The sequence below is a fragment of the Corvus brachyrhynchos genome, unplaced genomic scaffold, assembly GCF_000691975.1.
Source record: "Corvus brachyrhynchos isolate BGI_N302 unplaced genomic scaffold, ASM69197v1 scaffold671, whole genome shotgun sequence".
NCBI classification, from domain to species: Eukaryota; Metazoa; Chordata; class Aves; order Passeriformes; family Corvidae; genus Corvus; species Corvus brachyrhynchos.
The window spans coordinates 153,030-161,759 of record NW_008236441.1 but is presented as its reverse complement, the minus strand read 5'-3'; positions in this window follow the sequence as shown (position 1 = coordinate 161,759).

The window sequence follows — 8,730 nt, the reverse complement described above, 5'->3', positions numbered from 1 at the left end:
GAAAAGCACAGTTGCACAGCAAAGAAATAGGGTTGTAGACCATCAAAAAATTGACTTGTTTCCTAAAGCACATCAAGTTGTATCTACTATTTTCCTGGCAAGTCTGTTGAAAGAACTTCAAGTTTGCAATCAGAGAGAAACAAACGTAAATACAGATTAAAAGAAAAAAAAAAAACAAGTCCCAAAGCAGTAGGCTGTTTCCTCTGTTTGTAGTCAGCAGAAGCAAATATGATTTTATGGGTTTGTGTGGAGACTGCAGCACTTTGGCACTGATAAAAACAGCCATATCTGAACTATCTGACTCTGAAGCAACGTGTGTTTCAAAAGGGAAAAAATGTGAAGCTACAAGAGCCTGATAGGAGACCAGAGCCCAAGGATTTTTCTGCATGTGAAGCACACCAAGAGCCTTTCCTTGCTCTCCTGTCATCCCAGCACGTTAGCTGATAAACGCTCCATAATTAGAAGACCCAAGTGGGGATGCCTGAAATCCATCTGACCTGAGGGAATGAGTTTAAAAACCTGACCCAGCTTTTAGCGTGCCAGATCCTCCTGTATTCCATTTCTGCCTAGTGGAAAGGGCTGGCAAAGGCAGACAGAAGAGACAGACTCAACTAAACATGGTATTCAGTGGGATTAGAGAAAGGTTATTTTGGGACGTAGGAAGTACTCAAAAGAGGAGGGCAAAGAGGCAAAAAAAGTAATATTAAATTTAAATCAGATACTGGCGGAGGGAAAGGTCACAAGAGACGCACAAGGAGAAACCAGGAGGGAAGAAATATTACTCCTTTACATTCCCTGTCTGTGCAGAGCATCTGTTGGACTGGGGGAATGGTTTGCAAAGAATCACCAGTGGGACAGAGGCATCGTCACTTCACTGCAGGCAATATTAACACACAAGTCACTGCCCAAACAGCTACACCAGCAAACACACAAATAAACTCCTTTTGTGGAACTCTCTTCCAGTAAACTTGGCCGTTCTGGGAGAGATTAAATCAATCTGACACTAATTACATCCAAAAACTGCAAGTAATGACATCACGGCAGGAAAAGCCCAGCTCTGAGGGATCTATTTTTGAGGAAGCCAGTTGGAGATACCATCTTGCTTGTTTCTTTGACAGAAGTTTGGACACAAATCGAATATTCTAGTCTCATTCACCTAAACCTTCCAACAGCTAAGAGGAAAGGAAACTGTAGCCCCGAGACCCAACTACTGTCTTTGCATTTTTTCACATGCCAAAGATAACAAGCACTCTCCTACCTAATTACCAGGTATTAAAAATAGGAACGTGGCCATGGTGGTGCACCTGGCAATTATGGTTTACCAAAGCCTCTGATTTCTTGTACAGCAACATATAATACAAAAATAAAAATCTAAATATCGTCTTCCGGAGCATGGGAGCTCACAAAGCGTCAGAGAACTAGAAGGCACACGGTGTTTTTGCAAGTCTAATGTGAGGATTAAGCTGTATGACAAAAGAAACTCTTCTCTTGCAGAGAAAAGCAGCGTGCAGGAAGGAGGAAAGACAGGTGATGAACCAGCGAGGAGCAGAAGCAGCAAGAAATGAAGAGGCTTCCTCATTCCTCAGCACATCTGAGACGGGAACACAGCTCGGATCTGGCACTTTCAGATCACTTTCCCTGTCTCCAGCTCAACTCTTAGAAGCTGCAGGAGTGTTTAGGTGGATAAACCCATGGCCCATGCCAAGCTGGCTCACAGGCACACAGAAGGGCGAAGCAGATGCCACTGAGCAAATGCGCCTCTCCTCCGATCACACCCAGGCCATTTCCTACTGAAAGCACACCTCGAAGCAATCAACTTTCCAGTTCTAGGTCAGACATTTTTAATGAGCAATTAGCTCAGACACTCATTTTACTTGGCATCGAACAGGATCTTCGCTCCTTAAATTAACAAAAGTTATTTCAATATTTTCAGTGAAACTTTCAAGTCAGAACTAGTCACTTAAAGTTTTTTAGACCAGAGCTGTGCCCTTTATGTTCAAGTATACCCAAACCCCAAAACACCCGTCCTTCCTTAACCCAGAAATAGATAGTTTTGTTAAAACTTGCACATTTTTATGCCTGAGAATAAAACCAACGTCTTTTCAAATGATTTGAAGACAAACATCCCTCCTTTCAGAATTCCACACCCTGAAACAGCACACAGTGAATCAGAACTTCACTTACAGGAAAACATGAAACACTGAGGGGATGGAGGAACAGAGCACAGAACTGCAGGCTAGATGCTCAAGTGCAAGTCAAATCCATCTTGGGAGGACACTGCTTCATTTAGCCAGGGATCCACCCATTTCTGCCCAGTTTTTGGTTTAGGCACACATCCACATCCCAAAACAAGCAACGCTCAGTTTTGGAAACAGCATTAGTACGAGTTTGCTTGCATCTTCTCCTCTCTCAACACTCAAAATTCCCAGCTGGTTAGGCCACAAAAGTGCTCCTGGCACTGCTCATTGGGAAGTACTTCTCCAGCCTTGCCCTTCACACCTCATGCCACTTAGTTAAGTTTGTTTCAAGGCAGAATCAGAAACCATCCAAATATTAATCGGAAATGCCTTTGGTGCTGAGGTCTGGGTAAGGACACTTGTCAAACTCTCCCAGTGGGCAGAGTTCTGGCACATTCCTGCCAACATCAAAGTGTGTTTTTCCCAGACTTTTGTACCCTCTCTGTAGCCCCCCAAAATCACTGGTTTTTAACAGCATGACCAGAACTTCCACATCTCCATAACAGAAAATTATGTCACGTGGTCATTCAGCTACCTGAAGTCATTTGCACACTGCAAGCACTCCATGGCTCTTCCTGCATAATTAAAACCACCACATGCCTTCCACTGAAGTATTGCTTTATTTAGTATTTATTGTGCCACACCAAGCTTTAATTTCAACAGCTAAAAGCTCTACAGCCAAGCCTTTGAGAGTTGCCTTACATTTCTTGCAACCTACTACTTCTTGCAACCTTCTACAGCAAGCCTGCCCATAAGGATGCTTTTGAAATGTATTTTTGCCTGATGTAATGTTCTCATTTCAGTGCACACACCAGTTTATTTTCCCAGCATTAGCCAGGGAAGTTCTTCTGCCTACTTCTCGTTCCATAACTACAATAAGGTGAAGGAAAGGAGAGTGTCTTGGGAGTGAAGGTTACAAATGTCTTCTGACAAGAAGCCCTCAAGCACTTCCCTCATCTTTACTGTGTGATGAAGCCCAAAAATCAGGTATTTTTCTACCACCTGCAAGGCCAGCTGTGTCACTGGTGGATTCAGAGGGATGAGCAAGAGCACCAGTTATCAGGGAGCTTTCTCTGCTTCTGGTATTGAAATGACCATGCACCTTCCCTTCTCTGGGGTTTAATATAAACCCCCAAAGCCACCTTTCTGAAGGAAAATTTGGTTTACTGCAGCTCCCTTACCCCCTTCCCCCTCACACCATTCCAATAGGCAGCTTCTCCCCAAAAAGTATTTCAGCACAAGCGAGACAACAGCTGATATTTCAGAGCTGCTATTTTAAGGATTGCCTGTGAGGGCTCCTGTCTAGCTAGACAGATTCACTGCTCTTGGCAACCTCCTGACTTGACAGGAGGGACAAATACCTTGCTTCACAAGCCCAAAATACTACATGGATTATGCTCTTTGCAAGCAAAGGATGAAAAAAAAAAAAAAAAAAGATCCCAGTGTTGAAAGCCTTGCAAGTACATTTGAGCTCCAACTTTATCCAGCAACAGGCCTGGAAAAACATCCTTCTAGATGAGGTAATGATTAGTGTTACATCCTGCAGCCAAGCTCAGCATCTGGGCTCACAAAGACAGAGGCTGGGCTTCCCATGCTGTTAATCCTACCAGTAGTCCCTTGCTTGACTGAAACAGGAATCACAGTTCCTAAACAGCTGTTTCCTCAGACATAGGAGAACAGCTGAAGGGGACTCAGGCCAGGCACAGACACAAAAAACAGGCAACTAATTATTTCAAGTTGTGAGGCAGATTGTAGACAGGCTACAGGCACCCATTTATCCAACATGAGATGCGTCCTGAGATTTTTATCTCACTTCTTTAAAGTGCTCCTTCATGCATTTACTTTGGGAGAGACTGCAAGTGATGCCAATGCCATTTGTTGGATATATGGATGTAAAGCATTAGGAGGAAAGGAGTGTTTGATGAAGAGCATATTTGCCACATAAAATCATCTCGAATTTGGAACAATTCCCCACGCCCTACTGGCAAGCATCGCCTACAAAGTCCTCCTTCCTTCCTATATTTAGGTCAGCCGGGCTGAGTCAAGCCCTCCAAGAGCATCCCTTGCTTTCGTAACTTTCTGTTCTAGAACAGAAAAGCCAGACATGCTTTTTTCAGATCATTTGTTCGGCTCATACGTTAACACTCATAAAGGCAGAAAGTAACGCAATAAAAAAATAAGTCAAGTACTGGTGCTACATAAGCCAGGCTGTTTCTAAGGGCTTCTCTTGGAACATTTACTCAAGCTTACAAAAGCCTTCACACGTCTGTAATGCCAAACACTGCTCAAAAAAGTTCCACCACTACCCTAACGAGGCACACAGATCTTACACTTTGGGAATATATCCCAAGGGAGTATATCCTTAGGGAACACACTGCTTTAAATGCTCTGGTTTGTGTAACAGTTCAATACCATTTGTGTGGCTTGTGTTCTCATATACAAATAGCCACTCTGCTTGCTTTAGCTTCAACTCGTACCAAATTGTTTCCACCTCTGTTGATGGAAGTTGCCTAAACTGCTGTGTAAAACAGCGTTTTCTCCCCCAAAATTAACCCCTCAACTTAAAAGATTCCACATTCAACCATCACAGCATCTCTTCACTAGTCCCTAAACTCCAATTTAGCCTATTGAAGTTACTTAGTGCCTTCTTACTGTGACCATTAAAGCTGGCTGGCTGGTTTCACCTGCATTTTGAGATTTTTCCAATTAGCAACACTTTCTAGTCCTTCATAGCAGTGTAACATCCCAATTTTTGAATCACTAAGAATACAGGTCAATTCCCAAACTGATTACTTCAGCGAAATAATCAAATGTATGGTCCATAAACGGATCATGCTACTTTTAAAAAAAGTAATAATTATGTACGTACAAAGATGTAGGTGACAGCTCTTGAAAGTGACACAAAGTGTACAAAGAGTGAAGGCACAACCCTCACAACATTACTTTCTTTAACAATAAAAATAAATTATGCTGCTTGAATTACTGATTTCAAATTAATTATCACCTAAAGAGCTCTGCTCTGTAAAATGGTGGATGAAGATTTCTAGCACAGAGAGGGCACACAGCTCATTTTTCTGAGCAATATAACACACATCTGTCTGCAAAACAAGGTGTCAATTATTTTCCTAATAAAAACAAGAAATTGACCTTGTCCTTCCTCATTCAAGAAAATAAGAAACAGTAACTAATATTATCTGCCTACAAGAGAAATGTCTCATTTACACAGTTCCTTGTTGGATTTGCAAAACTCCCGCTCATGTAACAATTATTACTGTAGCTAGCGGAGTGGAAGTTAACAAAAAAAATACTCCCCGAGAAACAATGTCTCAAGTAATCACATCAAAGCTATCTAATCCAAGCAGGAAGCCAGCTCCTGGAAGGTTCAGCTGGGCAGGACTGTGCCTTCCCAAGCCACACACACTCCATCCCGGCAGATGAGCGCGCAGCACGCGGCCACGGTTCCTGCCAGCTCTGCTGGCACAGACCTTGGGCAGTATCAAACTGCTAGATTTTGCAAACACTGCTGGCACGTGCTCACTGAGAGGAATGAAAGAGCCCAAAAGTTTCCATTGACCTAAACACAGAATAATCTACTGGCGTCAAGGCGAGCCTGAAAGCGGAGAAGCCGATCATTGATCGGCTTCGCTGCCGCCTGCAAGCGCTGACGCCCGGGGAAAAACAAGCTCAGCAGCACAAGCCAGGTGTGTGAACAGCAAATCCTGAGCAGCAGTCTGTGAAACTGTTAGAAACTCAGAACACCACCTTTCGTGTTAACTATGTTTACATATTTGCCATCCACTTAATTACCGTGTCTGTCAAACCCTGCAGCCAGATCTGGTGGCACAGCACTACCCTTTCCTGATGGGAGTGATTTGCAGTAACTGCACCTTCTACCTCTGCTCTGAACAGGTCTAGACAAGGTGATAAACTACTTCAGAAACTGCCTCAAACACTAAAACTACTACTGATTAACATGACTAACACTGCTACTAAACCCTTGGCACTACCAGATGCTTCACTCTTACAATTTCCTTCCTCTTGCTTAGTTACTTCCCCTCACGACTGCTCTCACTGCCCTCTTCACCATGCCAGGCTCTCTCCTGGTCTGAGCAAGACATCCTGGCTGCAAATCCCAAAACATTTATATTCAAATGGCAGGAGTTTCAAAAAGCCCTTACAAGTGCTTCTGTCTTCTTATAGGAGCGAGACCAGTGAATTTGTCAAAATACTCTGACAATCACAAAATAAAAGGTACCTCTGTGAATCAGTCTAGTTTGGATGCTCTTTTGGGCTTCCATACAAACATAGGGAAAATGAGACTCTAGGATCTGCAAATAACTTGCCAGTGTCTCTGGCTTCTGGATAACAAAGGACCAAAGCAAAGAGAGGAGTGAAAGTCTACGTGCAAAAGCAACATGTCCGTGTCCCAGCTTTGTCTAAACACCCATGAGGAAGGCTGGAAGAGCCAAAATATCAGTAACCCTCCTACCTTCTTAACATGGAGGCTCTCAACATCCTTGTTAATGGGAGACAAAAGGCTTAGTTGACACATTTTAAGACTGGATCATAGAGAAGGATTAATCTGGGATCCTTTGTGTGGAGAACAGGCAGTTAAACAACAAAACAATTGAAGTGCTCTGAGACAGAGCAATGCAAATAGATAAAATAATATGGGAAAATGCTGAACCTTGAACTTGGCAGTTCACAGTTTTAGCACTCAAGGGAAAAGATAAAAGACAGGCTTGTGTTGGGCTTTTTGAGCAAATGGAGTTGTCCTTTAAACAAACCCCAGGAGAAGGAAGGAAAAAAAAAAAGCCACAAACCACCACAATATTTGAGGCCTCAAACCACTACACAACACAGTGAAAAGCAGATCTAAGATAAAGAAAAGAGAAAGTGGGAGAAAAACGTGCAACAGAGAAGAGCAACTGGGTTCCTTGTTAGAGAGTGATGTCTTCCTTGACCAAATGACAGCACAGCCAGGACACAGTTGTGGAATTCAAATCCTCATCCCAGAACAATTCTTAGGATATTATCATGACTCTAACAGACAGCACAATCACTCTTATTGCTATCTCATGCCCAGGACATAAGACATTCTTGTCCTCCTACCTCAAACTCCATCCTTAGGAACCTTCTCATCACCCTGCCTCAAAAATCTGCCTGCAGAGAACATACTATCTGAATCACTCACACAAAACTCAGCCTACTGAACGTATTCCAAATGGTGCACCACAACTGGAAGGGCATTGGTGGTAATAAGGAGCATGATGTTACAGCTAACTCAACCTCCCAGCCAGTGCCGCCGAAAACTAGCCATACATTAGCATTCACCTGATCCTGCTGCAACTCTGAATCAGGAAAGGAAACCAAGAGACCTAAAACTCTTCTAGAAGAGCGATTTATCTTGTAACCCATCTTGGGGTCACACCAACACCAGCTGGGCTGACACACATAACCCACGCTAGGGGAAGAGGATGGCCACCTTCACAGCAGCATTGGAGCAGTTTAGACACTGAATCACAGAATGGTTTGGGTTGGAAGGGACCTCAGGTCAACCCTCTGCCACGGGCAGGGACACCTTCCACTAGGCCAGGTTCCACAGAGCACTATCCAACCCGGTCTTGGACGCTTCCAGGGATGGAGCACCTGCTTCTCCAGGGCCTCACCACCCTCACAGGGAAGAATTTCTCCCTAATATCCCATCTAACCCTGTTCTTTTTCAGTCTGAATCCATTCCCCCTTGTCCTGTCACTACATGCTCCTGTAAATCACCCCTGTCCATCTTTCTCATAGTCTCCCTACAGGAGAAGAACCCCAGGGCTGCTTATCCCCCTCTCCCCCATTGGAAGACTACCAGAGCAAGGATGAAGAACAGCCTGTGCCAGATTTAATAAACATAAAAACCAAATTCACATTATCCTGGTTACCACTGAACCACTTTAAGTGTACACAGAAGAATAAGGAGGCAGGAAGCATCAGCAATCAGCTGGTTTAGAAGGTTAAAGTCACACTGAGCACAATGCAGCGCCTGGTGGGCGGCAATATAAAAATCAGTTTCCAAGTTAGAGGGTTCACTTATGCCCACACCCAGCATCACCTTGCAGTATTCTGGTTTTCATTTTTCACTCCCATCCCTGGAAGTGTTCCAGACCAGCTTGGACGGGGCTTGGAGCAACCTGGTCCAGTGGAAGGTGTTTCATGGCAGGGAGCTTGGAACGAGATGATCTTTGGGATCCCTTCCAACCCAAACCATTCTGTGATTCTATGATTTATACGTATCCATAACACTCCCGAGCGGCCTATTTTCAGTGGTTAACACCAATCCCAGTGGTTCACAGCAGCAGTGGCTGGCGGTGGATGTCCCCTCCGGAGGGGCTGGAGCGGGGGGAGCTCCGGCACCGCACGCCCTTCCCTCACCGACCGCCGGAGCGGTGCCCGGGGATGGTGGCACAGGCGGGGGTGAAGGCGGGTTTCCACCTCGCCCTTGAGC